At 40.3% G+C, this 12,281-nt stretch overlaps 1 protein-coding gene across 5 annotated transcripts in view; it reads left to right on the top strand.

Moving 5' to 3' along the window:
- Window positions 1-213: 213 nt before the first annotated feature.
- WIPF3 (WAS/WASL interacting protein family member 3) overlaps window positions 214-12,281 on the top strand; it is a 37,916-nt gene continuing 25,848 nt past the window's right edge. Inside the window, exon 1 of one of the 5 annotated variants that reach the window (XM_086852353.1) lies at window positions 214-488. The gene's annotated coding sequence lies outside the window, so the exon portion shown is untranslated. Of the gene's footprint in view, window positions 489-808; window positions 914-2,297; window positions 2,410-12,281 lie in introns of those variants that run through there. The other 4 variants (XM_086852366.1, XM_086852345.1, XM_086852358.1 and 1 more) reach the window with 4 other exon arrangements.

Raw genomic sequence — 12,281 nt, 5'->3', positions numbered from 1 at the left:
TAAGCAAGCAAAGCAATGAAAAATACCATTTTACATTTCTACAGCTAAACAGGTTTTCCAGAGAAATCCAGTGAAGATGGGCCTGCCTTTCAGCCACCTGAAAACACCATCCAAAGGCTGCTGGGCAGACCAGCGCCCACATTATGATTTTTAAGTTATTCATCAGCATCGTCATTCCTGAGACACTCGCACATGACAAACTCGGGGTGCCCCATTCCTCCAGCTGTTCTGGGAGGCTGCTCCACTGCAACTCCTAGCCCTGACAGAAACATGGAAGGCTCATTAGGGCAAGATCTTAATGTTCCCATCTACAAGCAGCCTTGGAATAAATCCAGAAGAAAACAAGATTTTATTTTTTTTCCAGATGGCAGTGCACTCTCAGGTGTACAAAAGCCAAGGGCGCCCAGCCAGCTCCAAGTGCAAGGCCCTCAGGGCACTGCAGGGCAGAAGTGGCTTGGCAGGTGGACGTCTTTGGGCAGGGGGACAAGGTAGTGCCATCTTTTTTCCGTCCCGTGGGGCAGCACTGTGGCATCCTCGTGGGCTTTTAAAGAAAGCTTTGGCTCTGCCGAGGCACCAGCATGTGGGAGGGTGCGCCAGGCTGCAGCTGGACTTCACTCTCGCACCGAAGCCGCCGCGCCCCCAGGGGTGCGGATGGAAAGTGTGGGTGGGCGGGGGTGGGTATGTGCGTGCATGTGTGTAAAATTACTACTTTTTAAAATATATACTTATTTTTATTTCCCCGTAAAGACCGGGGCGGGCTTTTTCCCCTCAGGATCCTACGATCCCTGCGCTCCTTTCCCCGCCCCCCGCCAGGAGAGACGGGCGGCCGCCGTACCTGGCGCCCTCAGCCCGGGAGGAGCTCCCTCAGCCCGGGAGGAGCTGCCTCGGCCCCGCCGGCACCGGCGCCGAGCAGGTGGGAGCGGCGGGGATAGGGCGGCTGGGCTGGGGGTCCCCGGTGCCCCCGGCCCCCCTCACAGCCTCGGCCGGCCGGGAGAGTCGGGCGGGACTGGGGTTCCCTCGGTGCTGCCGGGGCAGAGACGATTCGGTTGGCAAAGTTGTGCTGTGGCCCGGCCCCGGCCCCGGCCCCGGCCCCGGCCCCGGGCAGCGTCGGGCCGGCGGGGCAGCCAGGGCAAGGGGTGACCGCGACACGCGCGCCCCTGGGATGTGGGTACTGCCGGCGGCGGAGAAGGAAGCGTGGCTGAGGTCAGGCAGGGGCTGTGCGCGGTGCTGCTCCTCTGTTTTGTCAAGCAGAGGAACACGGGTTGTTTTCCGGCGGCGGTGGATGACAAGAAGTTTGGGGGGTTTTTTCCCCTAGTTCTCGTCCTTGAAGTAGATGTGCCGGAATAGGTCAGCCGAGAAAACGGGGCTGATTGTGAATTATTAAGTACTTATGTACATACTGGAAGGGGAATGCTGGAAAAATGTTGGAAAGAAGCTCTTAAAGGTTTAATAATAATTAACGTGGATAAAATTGAGACTAAAATCTAATGACTTTCGCATCAGCCTGTTGGCGCTAATACAGAGCGACAGGGAATGTGTTGGTAATGAGTAGCATGCGGATTTTTTTATTTCTCTTTGGATACTCTTGGGAGTTTGGAAAGGCATAGAGATGATGGGTTATGTGACACCCTGCATCTCTGGGGTTGTGTGGGGGTGGGGCTGGGCTTGTGTCGCTCAAGAAATTCGGGAGTTTGAGGATAGGGAGGACACATGAGACCAGCGTGCCTTTGGTTTGTTCGGTCCTGAAAGTGGAATATTACTAAGGAAGATTTCTGAAGGATAGCAAAATAAGTCTGATTCAGGAGAGGAAACATAGATGTGAAGTTTGATGATTTCCACACAGAACTGTCTTGGGGCAGTCTGGATTTATGGGCTAAAGTCTGCAGGTGCTCCTGCTGATTCAGACAGTGACATACTGCTGAAATTGCGATAGCAGTGATACCTGTTACTGTGCACGCTGCATGAATCAAGTGGCTGGACTGCCTCCTGATACAATCAGCGCTTTCAGTTTACTCCATCTGTATATGCAGTACAAGTTCCTGTTTATTTCACAGCGTGTGTTTGTATAATCAGTGTTCACATCTTCGGTTCGCGTGCTTTGTCCTGAAGGACAAGCCACAGGGCAGATGGTCAAGGAAATGAATGCGACTTTACTGTGTGATGGGTGCTGGGACACTCTTGATGCACTTGTGTGCGTGGGGATGGTTCCCGTTCACTGCGTGAACCTGTGACCCAAAACAGCGTCCCGGCTGGAATGTGCAGGCGGTGCAGACGCTGCTGCCACCCACGGCTCTTACGGGACATTGCCCTGAGTGCAGTGGAAAGGCTGAGACTACTTTGCTGCCAGGTACCGGCTTCCATGTGCAAGATAAATGAGGAGCTCAGTGTGGGACCCTTAAAGCAGATTGAGTGAGTGTGGTTTTTTTTAATTGATAGACTGCTTTGACTGTTTTGCTGTAGATGATAATGATAAAATCTGGATTAGACTCATAACCAGGAAGAATGCTGTGGGAGTTGATGTTTTTCCTGTAGAAGATGCAGGTTAGGGAATGGGGCTCTCAATTTCAGTATGAAACTTTTTTTATTTATCTTTTTTACTAAAGGATATATATTCTCTAAAAACAGGGGTGTATAAATAGTTTGACCAGCTTTGCATACAGACTTTGGTTGCTTAGGGGCAGATGCAATCTTTAATTCATTAGCTGCAGTGCTCAAGTTATTGCTGGTTTGGATCTATGCCTGAAAATGATTGAGATGCACTTGAAATTCAGATTCTGTGATTGTACTGCACTAGAAAGGGCAACATATGACTGTATTTATCAAATCATGTCGTATAATACAAAGCAACTTCCTCTTTTTTTCTCTCACTCCTTCCCCACCTACAAGAGGAAATATAAAGATCCTGTAACATCTCAATTTCTGTTAGTGCAGTAGGGGAAAGTACAGTCAATGTTTGGAGTTTTTGCATAATGATTACTAAATCTGAACTTGCAGAAAGTATTTAGATAGTTGGTTTTTAACAGTAAATCAAAACACAGCACTGTCACATCTCAGCAATCATACCATGAAAGTTAGCACTGTTTGTTGAATGTTCTAACGGGATATAGCCAGATGCTAATAGATGATCTTTATACTTAGTAATTTTATTGTTTGATGAGGTCAGTATTTTGGGAAACTCATTGTCCTCTGGAAAGAAGACCTTAAACAAAAAATAATATCTTAGTCATAACAAATAGAAAAATATTTGCATTTCAAGAGACAGATGTTGAGAACTCTATAGTAGAATAACACAATTTTACATCTAAAAAAAATATTAACTTATGTTAAGTATTAAAAATATTTTAGCTCCAAAGAGAAGCAAAACTGTGAAAAGACTGATATCAAATCTCTTTGTTTATAAGTCATAAATCACCTATAAGAATTACATTATTTTTTTCAGAATGATTTGCTTTTGTGGAAGCTTTTCTGTGCTCCATGACTGGGACAAGTTCTTTTCAGTCATGCAAAGTAGGTGAGACTGGACAGGCTCAGCTTTCTTTCCCTGTAAGTTACTGATCCTGCATGTGTGTGAGCATCTGCTGCATTATTATGTGGGTATTTTATGCAGTTCATTTAAGTTCTAATAAATGAGATCACAGTTTAAGGTTTAAATTCTGGGGAATTTATATTAGGCTCTGCTGCACCAGAATAAAGATTCCTATCTTCTTCAGACTGTATATGAAATTAGAATCTAAATAAACATAATAATCAAGTGAGATATCCAGTAAAGTCTTTTATCTAGAAGTCTTTAGTACTCACATTACACTGAGTTACCAGTGGCTGCTATGCAGTTTTGAGATGCAGCTTTCTGGACTGCCTTTAACACTGTTCTTATAGATCTTCCTCAATTAGTCTGTGTTCTTAAACAAAGTAGTTACTGTCTTTGAAAGACTGAAGCTTTCTGAAAACGGACTTATAGTAGCAAAACCTTAATGGTACTTCACAGTTGCTTTTTTTATCTGTGGTCATTCTGCATCAGGGTAGTCTGGTGGCTTTGTAGCTAGGATGAACAGAGATATAAAGAGTGCTATATTTGCAAACAGAAAAAAATGTTCTTGGGGCTTCCAGATTGGAAAGAAAGAATCTGTATTTTTAGACCAAATTGTGTTTTTTTAATGTGCCCACCTTAATTTGACTCCTGAGTATCATGAGTGGACTCATCCAGTATTACATACATGACAGCTGTAAAGCTGCCTTTTGATTGCTTTGAAAGAATGCGAAACAGCTGAAGGATTTTCACAACATGCGAAGAGCATGTTTTCATGCCATGGTAATTGAAACAACAGCTGAAACAGATTTCACCACCAGAAATATCTCTCTCTCAAATAAGATCATGCAGGGAGAGCCTAATTCTCCTACGCATTGACCCTGATTGTCATCTTTCACCATTGTTACAAATAGATATATAACCCTCTGTGGTGCAAATGATGTCACTGTGCAGCCAGCCCAGGCAGGGCACAGCAACATAGCAGCTATGCTATAGCTACAGTGTTAAGTGCTGAAGTGAAAAGTGGAGGAAAAGTGGGCCCAAAGTCCCTAAGTGATTAAGTTCTCTAAGCATAAGAACAGAAAATTCAGCATGAAAGCACTTCAGTCTTGACCCTGCTCTTACAAGTGTCTAAGATAACTAAACAAACTGTGTCTGCTCTGCAGCTTCTGTGTAATGGATATTCTACATCCTCCATTTACACTGGTGGCAGCTGCCATGCCTGCCTTGATAAATGGAAGTGTTGGCTAGAAATTACAGTGCTTCTGCTTCATTCATAAGAGAGGGGTAAAATGAAGGAAGTGGGTGAGTAGGTTTAGAGATAGTAACCCCTTTGTGTTGGTGCCTTTCACGAGCCTTACTCAGGTCTGTAAATGACTACTGTACCATTTAACTTTTTCTTGTTGCTATATCATGTTTTCCTCTTTTCATTATAAGTAACCAAAAAAAAGAAAAGGAGAACAGAATAAGGTAGTGGATCACAGAGGAGCTCTTGGGCTCTTTTGTTCCTCTTTTGTACCCTATTGTTTTAAAGCTGTTATGTTATTGCTTTCCTAACTGACATAATTTTGTGTGAGAGAAAAATATGTATGCAGCAGCACTACTGATGTGCATAAAAAAATAGTCCTGACAGGTTTTGGCTTTTGTCCAAGTCAGTTACAGACTTTTTTATATGCTAAAGAAGAAAATAAATAACACTGTATCTGTTCAAAATCTATAGATCTGCTGTGTTAGGTGAATAGACACATAAAGAAAATCATGAGGCACATAAAAGCCAAGCTTACATATCAGGAAAACAGACTGGGGTTTTAGCAACTCGTTTTCAGAGGGAATGTTTGCTCCTCTTGGGGATATGTAAATCACTGCAAAAATATCTGTCAAATCCTGCCCTGGATTTGGACAGAAAGTTGCTTTTATTGGTCAGTTGTGTGAGTGTGAACAGCTTAACACACGTTAGTGATGTTACTTCTGTTGCTGCAGATCATGTTTCCTGGAGTATTTTCAGAATTAAACCCTAAAGAACTGATCTCACTTCTATTGAAAATAAAGGAAAATTTGGCATTAAAAAAAATAAAATATGTATTAGCCCCTAGATTAGTAAATTGGCAGAGGGGGTGGAGACTATCCCTGTAATGTACTGTGTGAATGATAGATGCGGGGCCTAACAGGGCATTTAATGCAGAATGAAAGCCTTTTTTTAGCCTTAAAATGACTAAGTAGCAAGGAAATTATGCAAAAGCGGATTGTACAAAATATCCTTGGATCAAGTGATCGTGAGTTTACATTGATTTAACAGTGGGATAAATGATGCAGTCCCATGTGGGCTACTTGGGCTGCTCTGAACAGACTGAACCAAGAGCTGCAAAGGCCTGGAGTAGGTGCAAAATGGATATGCTGTGGTTTCTCTGCTCCTTTCCTCTGCCCACACCTGCTTGTTTTTCTCCAACACTTCAATCTTTTATCCAATCCATCATCTGGGGCTTTGTACATCTGCATTAATACTCACCAGTTCAAGTTAGGATATACACCCTGATATCTCCTAGAATCACATTTTCTGAGCTTTTTCAGAGCTGGATCAACCTAACCTTGCATTTCTCTGTTTTTCTCAGTACTAGTAGCACGTGCTGAACCTTTAGTATCATCATGCAGAGTTACTTACTTTTGCTCCATGTGCAGTGTTTCTTTCCCCCGGGCAGACAGCTCTACCTTTTAAATAAAGTGCCTTTTTTTGTCTTGCCTTGCATCAAAAGCAGGCAACAGCACAGTGAATGATGACAAGGGCAAAGAAAGTGGAGAGTGGGAATGGAGGGACTGGTAAACCTCTAGGAAAGGGAAGAAATATTCACAAAGTGAAATAAAGAAAGAGGATGGGCCATATCCAGACTAGTTAATGTGAAAGCTGAAGTCCAAAGCCAGCATAAAACTTGACACCAGAATTCATGGATAGAAGAGAATCCTCATCTTTAACCTGCTTGGTCTGATGGTAGCAGATACTGATTGCTCTGCAAGTATACTTGGGAGCTGTTCAAAGAAAACCACTTTTCTCCTTTGTGCCTAGGTACAAATGCAAAAAATTTCTATTGCTGTTTAATCCCTAGAATCATTTTTCTTCTTCATCAGGCAGCAAAGTTAGTTGAGTATTTTTGAATCCCTGATGTTCATCGCTTGTGCCATGTGTACAGGTAGGTATCAATCACAATTTCCTCTCTAAATATAATGCCTTTCCCAAGGAATTACAAATGAAGACCTTTAATAAGTCAAAGGGCTGAAATTTCAATTTAATAAATTAATATTTTTTCTCAGCACTTTGTTTTATTAGCAATTCAGAACCAGGCTTACAAATCAAAACATCTTTTGTCAGGATTTTTTTTGTTGTTGCAATTACAAATGAGTGCAATTTGTTGTTCATTGTACAAAGTAGAATGATTGTCCTGAGTAAATGGATGTAAGATTGGAGCTAAATACTTTGTGCACTGCCTTCAAAACAGCTAACAAATTTCTGTACAAGAAAGCATATTTACACCTTTATGCACATAGGAAGTTTGATATCAGCTTTTACACTTAAGGGAGAATAAGAACATATTGCATATTATTTTTTCAGAGCAATGAATTAGTTAAAATACCAAAAATGCAATTTTATAGTAGCGTAGAAAGACCTTCTTAATAACATAGGGGTTTATAGTTATGTACTTTTAAGTATGGAAGCCTTACCCTGGTGTAAACATCTGAGATGAAGCTATGAATCATGTCACTGAAATGGGACAGCAGCTTCAACAGGATTGACAGAAAAGGGCATGAAAGTGAGAATAAATGTTCAGAAGTTATAGTTTAATTTGTTAGGCCATTAGGGCTAACATTTTTACCACTGTAATAGAAATTAAGTAATCACAATTTCACTGAAAACCAGAATCAAAGCTTCCCATTCTTTCTATGAGGTGAGGATTTCCCTGACAGCTTATTCCTGCAGGTGTCCAGATCATTGTGTTTTACATCCCTTGTGAAAGACAATTCTGCTTAGCACATACAGTGACCACAGTCCATGCTGGGGCCTCAAACTGTATTGTAGGAAAGCATGGTTCTTGTTGAATTGCAAAATTTATTTTTCTTGTATTGCAGTATTAGACTGTTTCTTAAGCTGATAGCTATCAGCCTCACGTGGCATGCATGCAGGTTTCTATAAATTTACATTTTCAAGATGTAAAGCTGTGAAAATAGGACCTCTGATAAAATATCATGTGGTTGACAGTGGAAATTACAAAATTATTTAAGAGCTGGATTTTTAAAAGTCCTCTAGTCTTCCGATACCCACATTTGCAAATTCTTTTCACTTGACTGTCATTTTAAAACAAGGTTTGAGCTGTCTGTAGCAAATATAGAAGAGCAAGATGCTGAATACTGCCTTGTTTGCATTTTCTATTTTGGTGTTAGTTACTTAATTGGAAAGCAAAACTTTCTTCTGTTAAGGGAATTGGTTAAACAATGTTTGGCATTTTTTTGTGGAAACCATTCTGTGTACAGGTATACTTTTCAAATAACTCTGTACTATAAAAACAATAGTCAATAAATATATTAATAACTATAAGGGAATAGATGATTAATAATTATGTGAAAACATACAATTATCTTCTTAGCAGGGGCTGCAAAACTTGCAAACGTTAACCTGAAACATCAAATTACTGCTACAGAGATCAAGCTCTGCTCACACTGATACTCTTGAAGAGTGTAAGAGTAAACAGTTGTCTTGAGAATGTGGCCCTGACCTTGAACGTCTACTGAGCTGCACAGTCTTTAGCTTAGGCCAGTGATTAACTTTGCTAATGGCTGTATATCAAATTCACCATTGTTTGCATATCTGGCAGTGAAATGAGCCATGTCTGTCTTTGTGTGGATGATGCAGTATTGATTTCAAGGAAACCCTTTGTATAAATTGTTTCCTTTGAAAAGTTATGTCTGTGCAAGTCCTGATTACTTCTAATTTACCTCATTTGTCTTTGGACTCTCTAACTTCAGGTTAACACTACTATAGGCACAACATATTTCTTCTTGGTATGTGTTGTTCTTTTTCCTTACTCCTTATTTAAAAGAGGATGATGAATTCTCTTATTCTGCTCCCTTACAATCAATCTTCTATGACAGATCCCCATGGAACAGAGGAAACTACACCCTGAAATAGTCATATGTAGGGATGTGAAGTCATCTGTGCAGCTTTGCCTCTGAAGGGAGGGTTGTCAAGGCGCAGCACTGTAATTTCTGGCCTCAGCACCATAGGGAACCCAGCAGAGATCTGCCCACAGCACACATGGAAGCAAGGCGTCCTCAAATTCCTGTAGTCTCCTGCTGGGTCAGCCCTGAACAGTTTGTGGCAATTTTATCAGGCTTCTGACTGAATAAGTCATGCTGGGTTTTTTTCAGGCAGAAAGGGGAAGCAGTCCCTAACTCCATTAAGCCTGGTGGAAATAGTCCAAGCTCAGGGGAACTTACAGTCCTTGGCTTAAATTCAGGATACTATTACATGCTGTGAGACAATCATACAGACCCTGTAGAAGACAAATGCTGCTTAGAAGTGTTTCATCAGGTATTTAAAGGAGAAAAGCCCCTCATTAAGGTTTGCACATTCCAATGGAATTGAAAAAGCCATATTCTGCCTTAAGTTACAATGATGTAAATGGTGACTGAGAGCAGAAATTTCTCTCAAGTTGTACACAATTCAGGTGTACAATTGTTTGGAGACGGTGAAAGGCTGGAGTTTTCTTAGTCACCTATAGGATATGTGTGAAAGTCTTACTATATATATATATATATATATATATATATATATATTAAGATGTGTATGTGTGTATTGGTATTTGCCTTCCTTCTGTAAATGAAGTTTCTAACAGTTTGACACATCTGCACAGTTCTTAAATGTCTCAAATGCAGCAGAGACTATAAATTATTTTGTGAATGGGGTTATAGTTGCAGGGTGAAAAAGCGATAGGATATTCAGAGGCTCTACCTAGGTTCTTTATTGTTGTGTTCTCTAAACTCAAAAAGTCATTCACACTCTAAAAAGAAGAAAAAAATGTAGCATCCAATGCTATAATACTAAATGGTTTGATTCTCTTAAAATTAGAATCTAGACCAGCTCATTCCAAACAGAAGCTTTTTCCAAGTATTACCCAGTTGTGGGATAGTGACAGCAGGAAAGTTGATCTGTGTTAACACACATCTACTGCTCTCTGTTTTTAATCTTCCCTGTATCTACATGTGTTGTACTGTCCTTAAAAGATTAGTGGAGATCTCATTCTTCAGTGATGTTTCACAGGAGAAAATGAGCACACAATTATGCTAATTGTCTGCTTTTGAGATCATGAAAGTTGAGCAGATGCTTATTGATGCTATTTTTTCACAGGTAATTTTGAAATTATTTGATTTTTCTGTTGAAATATAAGGACTTAAAAGCCATAACTCAGAACAGTACAGTTAATCAGGAAATCATATTTGATTATATAAAAGTTGATTAAAAGATAAAACCAGTTTGTGGTCTTTTTTTCTTCAGTTTTTAATCAAGAAAGTGAGACCAATATTGTAGATAAGCTCTCCTGCACACCTTTGAAATATCTACCGCAGTCTTCCTCTGAAAGAAGAAAACCTATACATTTCCCCAGAGTGGAATTACCTACTTCAGAGTGTGAAGCTGCAGTGATTGCAAATCCAGTAGTAATGAACCTGTTATTTTGCAGTCCTTTCTCCAAATTCATTATAGGGGTCAGATTTTCAATTCAATCTGTGTTGTTTCATGTTATTGACTATACTACCTAAAGACCTAATGACATTAGCCATTTAAAAAATACCCCTGTGTAGAGTTGTTTTAGTCTATAAATGCATATTATGCACATTTAAATAATTGTGATTTTTTTTTCCCCCTCTGTCTTTTCCCCTTCTAGACATTGTACTAAATTGAAGGTACATCTGTTTCGTGCCTTCCCTTTCCTTGATGGGTGAAGGTATTTTGGAATAGTTTTTGCATGCACACCTGTGGTGGTTCTCCTGAATGTTAGTGTGACAGGAGATGCGTGAGCTGCTTTCCAAAATCCAGTTTCTCAGTTTGGCTCTCTGCTCCCAGCAGGATTTTGTTTTAGTGTGAGCCTTGCACTGAGGCTGTGGCAGTGACACTTCAGGAGGAGACTTTGGAAGCACTTGGATCATAGTTTTTGTGTGTCTGGTAGCTGGATAAAGTGAGACCAAAACTACAGAAAGGCTTAGGCCTACGTTTTGAGTTTCCCACAGGCAAATCTAGCACAAAATTGAGAGAGCAATCCATGAAGAAGAAAGACCTGCACCTCCTCTGTCTTGTCTGACACTTCAAATTGAAGTCTAGGTGAAGACTTTATTTGGGCCTTCAGAAATCTGGAGCTTGAATTCTGACATTGATGACAGCAGTCCTCTTCTTAAACCCAGCTGCTATTAAAGCACACGCAGTGAGAACACTCAGAGAACAATCTGTGACACCTGAAATTACCAGGTTCAAAATTATCCTTACCAAGAGAACAAAAGAAGACCAGCTGTTTTGAGATCAGAGGAGAGCAATAATGTTCTCTGACTGATGAGAAATTCACTGCCTTGTGAGAAGTGAAACAACTCAAAAAGTATAACAAGTCCTTGCAAATGTACTTTTGAATTACAGTGCTTATATTCCACAAAGCTGGTGCTGAGCAGTAGGAGAAACTATTTTGTTTGGAACAAGGTAGAGTCATCTGCAGTGGAGTGCAAATGGGATAAAACTAAGAGAAGGGAAATTAGGCTGCGTGTCAGGCAATCTGAACTAAAAGAGTTATTTTACTGGGAAAGAGCTTCCCAAGGGAAATAATAAAAGCCACATTATTTGGGACACCTAAAATTAGACTTCACAAAGCACTAAAAAAAATGTACAACCTTGCTTTGGTAGGGAGGTGGACTAGAAAAGGCAGGGTTTGGTATTTTCTTATCCTTTTTTTTTTTTTTTTTTTTCAATAAATTCTACAACTGTTTGGCTTGATTCAGTTCTGTGATATTTAAATCAAGGTGAGATTTACATTCCTTCTTGCCTTAGGAAACTGAGGTTAAACATACAGACTCCTCCCCTCCACCTATTGCCAGCCCTTTGAACTATATCTTTTTATTTCCATCCCTCAGGGATAGTTCAGACCCCTCTATTCCATTTATAGGAATGTATATTTAGAGGAGTGGAGAAAGGGCACATGTGCCTTAAGGATACTTTGTAGCATTTCCTTATTGCTTGTCTCTAAGCAGACACTAGAACTGATCAATATGATACTCCTTTTTTTGTTTTTAATTCAGAATTTATTTAGATTATTATGTGAAAATCCATTAACTTGGCATGTTCTGAAGCCGTTGTATGAAATTACTGACCATTTATATATATATATATATATATGTATATGTACATGTAATATAATGAGGGGAGAGGCAAATGAAATACAGCCTTTAACCAAGGAACTCCACATAATGTATGTTGATATATTGAAAGTGTTGCAGCCGGTTCCATAATTTTCTTTCAATGCATTCCACATGATATTGCTGCAGTAATACAAAAGAGGTTATCATAGCCAATCCTACATATTAAAAAGTGTCCATTGTACAGTTGTGACTAAATGTTAAGAGGCAAATGTTTTTTATTGTAAGCTAGCTTGAAGATTCCTGCCTTTATCAGCATACATTGTCTACTTGTGAGATGGCAGCACTCCTTTCAAAGCCCACTTGAACACCTGAATAA

This window comes from Cyanistes caeruleus, chromosome 1, assembly GCF_971803275.1.
Source record: "Cyanistes caeruleus chromosome 1, bCyaCae1.hap1.1, whole genome shotgun sequence".
Taxonomy (NCBI): Eukaryota; Metazoa; Chordata; class Aves; order Passeriformes; family Paridae; genus Cyanistes; species Cyanistes caeruleus.
This window is presented reverse-complemented; position numbering and strand designations above follow the sequence as displayed.